Here is a 12,658-nt window from a genome sequence, read left to right as displayed (position 1 = left end):
AGCAAATTTTATTTTGATTTTGTCCCTCGTGATCATGGCACCTCTAAGATACCATGACGGGTATGGCGTTTATTGCCGTTATGACGTCACATGGCAATAATTTCTCGAGGCTGCCACCGCTTAAAAACTTACACCATCTCCTGCTAAAGGGAACCATGTGTGGATGCAAAGCAGCGGAGAGATGGTTCGCTTGAACGAGAGATGGTGTAATTTTTTATTTTAGGAGCTGGCTCGCCAGGTTCTTAAGCTGGGACGAAGTCCCGCGCCGTAAGGTACATCCATCCATTCAAAGCGCCGTGAAACGCGAAGAGGAACGCTACGCGCATCGTGTCTTCCCTCTAGCCTGGTCGTTAATTCTCACTGGGCGAGCGGGGAACGCTGTCGACAGGCGCGTTAGAGAGGGGGGAGCTTAGGAGAGGAGAGAGAGGGGGAGGAAACGCGCATGCGCAGTGGGGGTGTGGACGCCGCGGGAGGTATGGACAAAGCCCCCGCCTTAAGCTGCTTCGCATCCAGAAAGCGCGATGGCACCATGCCTTGCACTGCCTTGCCATGAATGCGGTCTACAAGCCACACGCCTGCCGTTAAAGTCGACTAGGGTACCGATATGGGCTTGTTGGTTCATCTTGAACAGGCTAGCAGCATAGCGCGGGAAGACACACGGACAAAGAAGAGGTACGAGACGAACACAAGCGCTAACTTTCAACAACGAAAATTTTATTTTCAGGATCGGTCATATATACACACACATGAAATCACGCGACCGCAGTGAGATATTTTCGTTTACAACTGATAGCACATGGAAAATTGCGTTCAATCTTATCCGTCACACAGCGTTTAAACATGGCAACCAACCTTAACTATCGGGCATGCGTAAATATTCAATTTCTTTGGTGGATAATGACAGTGACACCTTGTTGATACAGTGGTCGCCGGCGGAAAGAATGCGATCTGTCTCTATTATCAGTCGTACAGGCTCCGATTTACTTCTTGAAAGAATGGCAGTATTCTCTTGTACCGGGTGGCATGCACAAGTTTTGCAGTGAAGTGCTAAAAAACCGCATGCCCGATAGTTAAAGTTGGTTGCCATGTTTAAACGCTGTGTGACGGATAAGACTGAACGCAATTTTCCATGTGCTATCAGTTGTAAACGAAAATATCTCACTGCGGTCGCGTGATTTCATGTGTGTGTATATATGACCGATCCTGAAAATAAAATTTTCGTTGTTGAAAGTTAGCGCTTGTGTTCGTCTCGTACCTCTTCTTTGTCCGTGTGTCTTCCCGCGCTATGCTGCTAGCCGTTAAAGGCTTTTGAGTATGCCTGCCTCGCTTATCCAACGGTGAAATTAGAGGCACCGCCCCTCGACAGAGCAAGAACCCGCGGACGCGCGTACAGGCAGCGGGAACTAGCCCAGACAGATCGGCTACGCTGTCAGCCGCGCGTCTTTGCGTTGTCACACGGAGTGCATGAATCGACGAGATTGGGCTTTTCCTTGCTGTCGCTAAATTGCGGATGTGGCACCGGACATCACAAGGTACCCGTTTTACAGCGAAAGCTGTTATCAGATCACAACTACGGCCGTTTTTGGCGCCGTAGTTGTCCACTGCCGCCACCACCGGTGTCCGTATGCACTATCTCGCGAAATAACAAAAGAAAACGGGAAATAATATCCAGGATGGAACGGGGTTCGAACCTGGGCCTCTCCGTGAAAGCCCAGTGCTCTACCGCGAAGCTATGCCGGTGCTTGAAACACCGTTGCAAAAAGACCTTTCCGCTTCATGTCGGGAAGGAATCACAATAATATATGTAATATAGCGTGGTAGAAGAGCAAAACAACAAGCAGGCGTCACACAGTGCGAACTGCACAACAAGTGGGTCGGTGAATGCTTGCAACCCATTGCAAAGGGCTCAGCCGTAATTCTTCGTCTTCATCAGCTACAGCATTAACAAAGTGCACATAATGCTTTACAGATGAATAGCGGGTACCACGGTTCTCCGCAAAATGACGAAAAAGGGCACAGTGGCTGCTTCGCTACTTCATAAAAATTATCACGATTTATAGCGTAGTGGGTTCCTCGCAAATGGATTTGTATTAGTTGCCCAAAAATTGGGGGACCCTTAAGCTTCGCCTTTAAGAGTTGAACGCGATAGCGAAATCCGGCCCCCAGTGCGCACTTCAACCACTAAGTGCATACTTATTAATGTGTATTGTTACACTCACACACGAACGCACGCGCGCGAATTTTACAGGCTTTCGATCTAAAGTAAGAGTCGCATGGCCTCCAAGATATACGCTGCGCGCCGGCCCTCTCGGATGCCATGAAAAGTCGAGACATATTTCTCACAATGCCTCACAGATGGCAGCACATTATCTAGCGTTTGCTGCGTTGGCTTGATATGTTTACCTCTAGATGGACATAGTTGTCCATTTTTAGAGCTGTTTGAAAGTTCGTGTGTGTATTTAGCGGCGATGGCTGCACTATCCCGGCGTTTTTCGACGTAGTTTGATGGCCTCGCGAATGCACCTACCGTATGGGCTCGTTTTCGTCGTGACACCTGCCGAACAAAATGCGTTAGACTCCTACTACATGGCATTTATGTAGTGTTTTTGTCCGAAGCAGCTGCAAGCAACATCGTGGCTTTGTGGTAAGACACCTGCTTGCCACGCGAACGGCCTGGGTTCGATCCTCATTGGGACCGAAGATTTTATCGTTTATTTTATTTGCTACTTTCTCGATTTTTCGCTCACGGATGATTTTTCGCTCACAACCAACGGTGCCGACGCCGACAGCGGAATTTCTGCGACACGAGCTCTCTAACGCTACCGCGTTAAAAGCCCATAAGGCCCCCATGATTCATTTCATCAGGGCCTCAATAAAGTTACTTTCCTCTCTTTCTATCTCGCTCTCTTTCTCACGGTAAAATACGTGATATAGCGTGGTAGGAGGGTGAAATAACGGCGGGCGTCAAACAATGCGAATTTCTTGACTAGTGGGTCGTTGAAAGCTTCCAACCCATTACAAAGAGCTGAATAAATCTTAATCATCAGCCGCGGCATCAACAAAGTACACATAATGCCTTACAGGTGTGCAGCGGGTTTCTCACCTCTCTATAGTGACGAATAGCGTAGCGGCGTGATGGGTGCTTCCCAATTTCACACAAATTATCATTCATGGCGTACTGGGTGCCCTGTAAGTGTACTTGTGTTAGTAGCCCCGAAAGAGCTCACAACGGGCTCTAGAAATGCCGCTCTTCTAGCGTTCGTTGTGATTGTGCATGTGCTTTCCGCGGAGGCCTGGCGTTCTTTCTTTCTTTCTTTCTTTCTTTCTTTCTTTCTTTCTTTCTTTCTTTCTTTCTTTCTTTCTTTCTTTCTTTCTTTCTTTCTTTCTTCCTTTCTTTCTTTCTTTCTTTCTTTCTTTCTTTCTTTATTTCTTTCCTTCTTTCTTCCCTTCTTTCTTCCTTCCTTCCTTTCTTTCTTTCTCTCTTCCTTTCTTTCTCTCTTTCTTTCTTTCTTTATTTCTTTCTCTCTTCCTTTCTTTCTTTCTTTCTCTCTTCCTTTCTTTCTTTCTTTCTTTCTTTCTTTCTTTCTTTCCCCTCGCCATTACCGGCTCGTCTGAGCCTCGTGATAGAGCTTCTTGTGTTTCACCGCATATGCTTTAGTAAAGGTTGCGCTTGGGTCTCTGTAAACCCCTGCATGATTTTCGTTTCGAACTAGTCTGAAGAAGTGTCTCTTCGCCGCTGTTAACGCTCCGGTAGTTATCCAACAAAGGCGCACCAGCTCTTTTCCTCGGGCCTACAGGCGAGCGCCATGCCAGCATTCTGCCAGTAGTATCAGAGCACAAACTGCCGCAGCAACAAACAAAAGGAAGTTTGCATAAACCGCCAATTTCGTTCGACCCGCCTTTATTGTTATTCTTTCGTTTTCCGCTTCCCGATGCAGACATTTCGTGCGAGGAGGGTTGGAACGGAAAGGTGAAACTTTGAATGTTCAAACCAGTCCAAGATGGCGGCGGGAAACAAAAGACGCCTCTGTGAATTCCAAATTTTGCGTGACTTTAAGCTCACCTTAATTGAACAGCGCTGAATATATCACTTTTTCCGGCACACTGGGCTTTCAGTTGAAATCGTTTTTGTATAGTAATAAATGATGAGTTTTGGCGACTTGTATACAGCGTGGATAACAGGTATTCATGATGCCGAAAATGACTGTTTGTAACCCTCCCCCCCCCTCTTGTTATGCGGTTTTTGCGATCACCCACGAATGCATCGGGTTATAAGTGAAGCAATTGATGGAAATCGAAGTGAAGGTGCCTTTTGCGTAAATTTAGGCCCAGAGGGACGGAAAGACCATCCAACCCAGGTATTATACATGGCAGTCAAGTATTCATTCACAGAGCTACTTCAGTGCTTGAAACTTCTGACGAAAAAGACCCAAGAATGGCGTCAATTAGCGACATCGTCAACTGTGATTGCAATGTTCATATTGGCGTTTGTAACAATGTAATAATAAAAATTGCATATTATTTCCTACGACTCGCCTAAAACCAAGACGGGGGGGTGGAGGAATGGCCCCAGGAGCACCCCTCCCCCCAAATCGCTGCTTCCTCAAATCTATCTATCTATCTATCTATCTATCTATCTATATCTGGGCGCTATCGTCGTCGTCTTCTCTGCCTGGTATAAACGACAATTGCCATAGGACATGAGTGTATGACCAAAACGATTCACAGATCACGAATAACGTGACTTTCCCGTCGCGTATGTCTTGAAACCCTTTCCACCAGTGACGTGTTGCACATGCCCGCATAACACGGCCATACTCGCATAACGTGGTATCCGGGCATACACCAAAGGGGATTCATTGTATATATTAACCCTGAGTTTGGGAATTTTAACGCGACAGCTTTAATGATTCCGAGTTGCGGAAAATGTGGTACTCTCGTCGGCGGCGTTGTCGATGGGTGAAATAGCCTGATGGAATTAAACAAGGAAATTGTGGCTCGAGCCGGTATCGAACCCAGGCATTCTGCATGCTAGTAAAGTATTCTACCGCAGAGCCACGCCAGAGCTTCAAACACCTTTTGAATATGAGCGTTTACAAGCGTTATGTCTGGGTGACGCGTCAGCTGTGGTTGCAGTGTTCGCTTTGCGCTTTTATACTAATCTCATAAACATTGTCTCCGCAATCTATAGTTAAGCGTAGCTCGACGACGACGGCTATTTATGATATGCCAATCACCGCCCCGTAGCGTACACATTGTAGCGATAAAACTGGCAACCCTTAAACATCACTGCTGACGTCACGTCGGCCCATCACTTACCCTTTAGACCTTAGTGTAGTCGATATGGCTGGCAAGCCTGCGATATGCGCACAACTACTAAATTTACCCAAATACATCCATACTCCTCGTAACGGTTCACCAAATGGAAATAATCCGGCATAGGCTGCTACTCGCCTACTGCGTCGCATGCGATCAATACCCACAATCCGTGGGATCTCCCGGAATATTTTTATCATGGGGATTGTGGCTTTATTTTTTAATCATCTTGCGAGGATATGTTGGAGACCGACTGTGAAGAAGTTATATAAGCTTTCTCCTCCGAATTATAAACCCCTATCTGCCCTAGGTCATACGGCATCGTCACTGCCTCCTTTTTTATTTACTTAATGTACACAGTGCTTTGAATATCGGAGGCTGTTTGTGAAACCCGGCTTCAAGAGGTGGTATAAATCATAAACGTTTATTTAAAGTTGTTTATTTTCTTTCTCCATCAGGTGAATTGCTGGAACGAAGACCGAGGCTGCGACATTGTTCTGCCTGCATCGGAACTCAACAAGCACTTTTGCAAAGACTGTGACCACCACTCCATTTCCTGTCCAAGATGTTCGATGGTCGTACGCTGTAATAATGTGTGCACGCACTTGCAGAGCGAGTGCAGGGATCACGTGATGTCTGTGGCGTCCGCGAATCCGGAAACTAAGATTACTGGCGAAAAAGCAATGATGATGGCTTTGAATGCAAATATAGAGGCACGAGTAGGTGAAATGAAAGAGAGACTAGACCACCTTACAAATGAAAACAACGTCCAAAGTAACCGCCTTAATGAGATTTCACATAGCATGAACTCAATGAGAGAAACACTGCTACTAATATCCAGCAGAACTAGAGCATTGGGCAGCGTTGTGTTATCCTCAGATGCAATTCATGAAACTCTAAATGATCACGGTGAAAAGTTGCAGCAGCTTGCAGGAACAATAAGCAATTCACACGAAACGCTTAAAGAAGGCATGAAGCGAAGTTTGGAACGACTTAAAGAAGACGCGGCAAACACTCTCAAAGCTGGCTTAAGGCATTTTTGTAGTCGCGAGGCCGGTGCGCTAAACGTAACCATTCGAAAAGAGTTGGAGGTTGCCGCGAGAACTATCTACCATGACTGCGCACAAACTGTCGCCAGGATTGTCGAAGTAAAGGACTGCGAGAAGGAAACCACTTCAGGAGCAATAAATTCTGATGAAATGCTAGCTCTAAGCAGAATCAATGTCAAGCGACACGAGTTCGTAGTAGAGGGATTCGCAGCCATGACAGAGGAGGCTTCCGCAACAGGATTTTCTGCTTATACGACGGAAAAGAAGTACATCTCTGGCTATCACCTGTCGCAAGGCGTATGGTTTACAAAAAAGGGGGAGCGTGTTTACCTGAGCCCTTGCATTCAGCTGCATAAAGGAGTGATCGACGACGTTCTTCAATGGCCGTTCCGAGAGAAGTGTCAGTTCACAATTAAACACCCATCGCAAAACAAAGAGTGCAGAAAGGAGCAAGTACCTGGAGACTATCCCCAGGCCTTTGCAAGGCCCGATAAAGCAAGAAATACTGCCGCATGTTTTTCTGACGTTTCTTTTCTGTTGGACGATCTAGAACGTGAAGGATATGTAGCCGACAACAAGGTTCGGGTAGTGTTCGAGCTTGTTTCGGAAAAATGAGCCACAGAAGACATATACAGAAATAAATACTCCTAACAAATATGAATAATACCCTTCTGCCTTGACTGTTTGCATTGTACTGTACACACATATGCATCTATGCGACCGCTTTCTTTATGCAAAACACAGCATCTTAACCTCACCATGTTGCTCTTCAAACCACTTTTGTAAGGACGGCTATAACTTGGTATAAAACAGTAACATAATATTGAGCCCTTATTATTTAAAGCTGCTTCTAATGCGCCACGTCAGTATTGCACTGTAAGCAACCACGGTGATCTTTTGACCCTTGTGTTGTGATTATATTTCCGGTGCCGGTTTTGATAAACTCAGTGTCGACTGCGTTTTCACGAGACCTTGAAGGACTGTGCAACGCACAAGGTGTGAGCCCAATTCCAGGAGCGATTAAATGATTCAAGTGCTGTCACATTAATAAATTGGAAGCTAACCTGAAATGAGTATTTATTCAAGATATTTAGCTGCGAATAGAGTCCTGCTAAGAGATGTTGCAGGCATTAGCGCACCAAACAACGACGTAAAACAATGCGGGCGGCAAGCAACTAAACATAAACTGGCACCAAATGCAATAAATATTGATCGCTACGAGTTTCATTTTAACAATTACAAATCATCCGCCATGGTGGTCTAGTGGCTATTGTTGCTAACTGCGGACCGGAAGGTAGCGGGATCGAATGGTGGCGCCGGTAGCCGCGCTTCGTTAGAGGCAAAATGCTAGAAGCCCGGGCGCTCAAATTTAGGCGCACGTTTAAGAACACCAGATGACCAAAATTTCCGGAGGCCTCCACGAGGTCGTCCGTCATAATCTTAATTGTGGTTCTGGGACGTAAAACGACAATTATTATGTTGCTCTTAAAACTGCTGTCGTTTAGGACCATGTTAACTTCGAATAAAATAGTAACGTATAGTTGTATGCCTTATTATTTATGACGGCTTTTTATCTTCCGCGATGGTATTGCGCTGAAATCTCTCCGTTACTCCTGTAGCCATAGATATGCGCTTATATGTTCTCCGGTGTCGTGTGTGATCAGATTTATCTTTTGTCGACCGCCTAATTAAATAGAAGATTTAATTATTGTGATGTTTTAATAAAGATTTGGGAGATAACGTGAATCTCTGAATGCAATATTAAGAAAAGAGATTTAGCTGCGACTAGACTGCACGGTGCAGAAATATTGCTGGCATTGGTGCAACAAAACAGGATGTAAAACAATGCAGGCGGTACGCAATAAACAAAAGACTGTTAATAATTGTCTGTGTTTAACGTCCCAGAACCACGACAGTGATTATGAGAGACCCGTAGTGCAGGGGTCCAGAAATTTCGACCACCTGCGGTTCACCTAAATGCACGTAAATCTATACACAGGGGCCTCAAGCATTTTCGCCTCCATCGAAAATGCGGCCGCCGCGCCGGAATTTCGATACCGCATCCTGCGGGTCAGCAGTCGAGCGCCATAACCATTAGACCACAGTGGGCGGGGCTCTTTTGGTGGTGATGGTGGCTGTGCTTCCTTTGTTGTATGCAAGTGTTGGCGTGGTAACGCGTTATAAAGTAATGGCGTTACCGGTAACGCCTTTATATTTTTTGGGTAACTTCCGTAACGTACTCGTTTGGGCTAAGTAACGTACAGCCAGTACAATAACATGCAGGTTCTTGCCAAGATTACAGGTTGGCTAAAACACAGCTCACATTGAACAACTGGCATAAATATCTTTGCCCCAAACATGTTTAGTGGGAATCTGGTGGTTTCTGAAAAAAAAAAAGTGGGGGTAATTGCTGGCCCCTGTTAGAGAAATGCGGTAACATGACTTCGAGATGTACGACACTGTCCTAGGATTCAGCAATTTAGGAACATAGAGCAGTCACCGGGGATAAAAAATTATGTTTGACGCTCATTTTTCACGCGCAGCTGCTGTGGGGATTCGGTTGCAATCTTTCCCGTGAACTGTAAGCTTGAAGCACCGGGGGAAAACAGGAGGGAACGCGCCTAGCGTCCAGAAGCCTCTGAAGCCGCTACCTCCTCGTCTTGATGTCAGAATTCCCATCATGCTCGTGTTTCGTTGTCTGTCTTACTGGGGTCACAATTCCCAGCATGCTGCTGTTTCATTTTGATGCCTGGGGTTCAAGATTGTCACGTGACCTTCCCTCCTCGTTTTTTTTCCTTCCTTCTCTCGAACATATCGCTTCGAAGCATCATGGGTGCATACAGGTAGTGTGAACATAATTATGTAGCACTTAGTCGCTGTTTTGAGCACGTGTAAACACAATCGTCTGAAGAAACCCTACCATAATGTTCGGTTGCTGCGGCTTTTTCGGTGGCAGCGAAAGCCTTATGTGGCTCATGAGGCGAAAAATCAGACATCGGGCTTCCTTCGTCACGGCTCACATAGCCATGTGATGACAAAACGGTACGCGTCGTGGAAAATTAAACCAGAGCCGGCGGCGCATGCATGTGTATAATAAAAGGGCAACGCGTATGCAGATGGCCTTCTTCTCTAGCCGCTGCTTCCTCGGTCACTCGTCGCGCAGCTCGACGGTGGCATGCGGCGTTGCAACGCATGATAGCTGCTTCTGCTTCCTTGCTCGAATATTCAATTTGACATTATTGCTTTCTCATTTGGAATTCATAAGAAGTGTTTAGGTGTCCTCAGATATTTTAACGGCGAAGCTGTTTATCAAATCGTTCCTTGTCCGACGAACCACAATACTATCATTATCATAAAAGGGTACGTTCCACAGAAATTGGGTAAATCCCAGTACTCATCCCTGGTCCACTAGCAATGAAGGCAACAATTAGCCCAACACCAAATGGCTCCGATGCAACGGCGGCGAGTCGAAGACCCCTAGTACGTACAACGAGAGAATACTAGGTAGCGGGAAAGGCACCGGCGGCTGCCAAAAGACCCCGAACCAATGGAAGGCCTATGCCAATTACGACGTGCCGGTAGATCTATGAGAGATGCTAAAGCTTGGTTTGAGCGCGAGTTTTTGTCTGTGGAGTTTGGAGATCCGTGTCGTGTCGGTGACTGTGTGTGGTTTAACACGAATCTCTTTGCGCTGAGAATCAACGTAGAAACAACCTAGCATCACCTAGCTAAAGCCTAGCAACGGCCTAGAGGCAACCTAGAAACAATCAGATTAGTCTTCAGAAACGTCCAGTTTTGCTGTTTCAAGCATTTCTTTTTCATCCCCGCGTAGGACGACGAAGAGTGACGTTCTGCGGAGTCGCACAAATTGGTCACGAGAACACCGCGCACTCACAGAATAGCCGTTAGTGCGAGGCGCACTCCGTTTCATACATCAGGTGCAACGCCAGGAAGTTAGCGAGACGTTTTGCAGTGGATGCGTTACATTATCACCGTAATTACATTATCACCCGTAATATGATTTTCTTTTTTCGTTCTTAGACTGAGTAATAAATCATCATTGTTTGTGCCTTAGTAATACACAAACCTCCTTATGATACTGTGTCATGGGCTTTTCTGGGTCCTTAGCGTCTCTTTATTTCCGTAGCGTGGCCTCTGCGATTAGTTCCGGTAGCGCGCGCGGCGGTGTTGGCACATGTGTGGGACTTATCGGCACTTCTTCTTTTCACCTTTCGGTTTTACTTCCTGTTTTTTCTTTTTCCTTTTTCTTTTCTTGCTTCCCTGTGTGTATATATATACATGCGTCCTAATCCAATAAACTTCAGTTGGAAGAATGCGCTGTGTCCTTGTCCTCTCACTCGTCTGTTGCCTTTTTTTTTGCGCTGAACTACGTTATGACTGGCGTGGTACCGTACGTGTAATGAAACGCCACGCACTTTCCGCTTTTTCTGCGCCTCGACGAGCAGGTACGTACTACGCGGCGGGTCCCCGACATGCTGGCACTTAGTCGCTCGCGATTGATAGCACTCGTCGCTGAGGAACACACCGACGAAATCAGTTCGATACGGACACCGATGAATCGCAGGCATAGCGGATCGGGACAGTGCGAGGAGAGCCACTGTCTGGGAGTGAGAGGCCGGTGAGAGCGTCGCTCTGTCGTCGGCGGCACAATAAAATACCTCAGTTCGTCGACGTCATTGTTAACGAGCGTTGATCGGCCACTTAGTGAGTGTATGATCGGAATGTATCACACGCTGTTTACGTAGCACTAGTAGTCGATGTCGCAGCGGTGATCCGATAAATTCCGTGGAGCTTTCGATAGCGCTTTTGGGGCCCTCGGAAATAAAATTACTTCCCCGCGACGGACGGCCATTGAAATTTGGCCAAGGAGACCTATGCATACCGAGCAAAACATCAGAAATTGAAGGGCACGATCTCGACGCTTCGAAATGTGAGTTCAGTGCTCCTTTCAAGGGGATAAAACGTAACGGAACTCGCTGCAGACGACACGTATCTCAAGTGCCGTAACAAGCAGGAAGTCGATAAACAGCATCAAAAAACAGTGCGCATGTTGCACGCGGTGTTTTCGAATCTGGAAACGCTACATGCTTACCATAAAGGGACACTGACACAAATATTTTGCACCTTGTTTTTTTTGAGGCAATAGATATCTTATGATCCACTTATCACGGCTGCAAACCTCCTTTGCGCGAGAGCGCGACGGTTATTTATTTAGAGACGTTTTTAGAGCGCCCAGTCGCAGTTTCGGTTTCAAAGAGCACCGAGCTAGGCAGCCATGTAGGCAGCTACTTCCGGAGGACGGGTAACCACAGCTGGCCACGTGAACACGCAAAATTGTGACGTAGGCGGCGCGCGAACGTGGGTACGGTGGGCGCCGAACCAGGTCAAGTGGCGGCAGCTATGGAGGATTAGAAACAACTAACAAACGCGTAATCTATGTCCTCCGAGCATTCGGAAGCGCCCATCTCGAATCGCTAAGCTTACAGCATCGATTATTTGACTATGGCTCTCAAAAACGGCGCCGAAACGGGACGAATACATTGCTGTCGAAGCTTAAGGACATGCATCTAAAGCAAATGGAAGCATCAGTTCGGAACTTACACGTTACAGAGCGCACGGCAGCCACTTGATAGATTTGAAGTGCACGACAACCGCTTTTGGCATTGCTGCGATGTTTTTCGGAGGCGCGAATGCCTCGCCGGCGAAGCCTGCCGTGCAAGTTGGACAGCTCTCGCACGTGCGGCGACGGCCGACGTTCTGCGGCACCGCGCCGTTGCGGCAGGCTTGCCGCTAGCGTGAGCGGGCCATAACATCTGCCAACGGGCACGACGAGCGAACAGCGGAAGAGAACACAACTAGCACACGCAAAGCCACAGGCACCGAGGAAGAAATGGCAGGTAGCACGGCACAAGCAAAGGGCACAACCAGCCACCAGCCAACACAAACTCGTGACGTAGGTTTGTTTACACATCCGCCGCGTTGATGTCGGCGTCGCGAAGCGCTCGCATCTCGCTTAGTCGCGCGGCATGCACTTTAAAATTGATTTTAGATATGTTCTAGGCTATATTGGCCCTTGATATTTCGTAGACGTTGTGTACGGCTCCACATACATCTATTTCACTCATTATGTCGCCTTCGAAATTTTGTGTCAGAGCTCCTTTAAACATTGGCCTCATCGTCGGTGTGGTAAACGGAGCAGTGGTAACTCTAGGAACGGAAATCGCTGCGTGACTGTGCGATGCACTACCTCGGGTTTCGCAGTAGGGGGGCTG

This window comes from Rhipicephalus sanguineus, unplaced genomic scaffold (assembly GCF_013339695.2).
Source record: "Rhipicephalus sanguineus isolate Rsan-2018 unplaced genomic scaffold, BIME_Rsan_1.4 Seq81, whole genome shotgun sequence".
Taxonomy (NCBI): Eukaryota; Metazoa; Arthropoda; class Arachnida; order Ixodida; family Ixodidae; genus Rhipicephalus; species Rhipicephalus sanguineus.
This window is presented reverse-complemented; position numbering follows the sequence as displayed.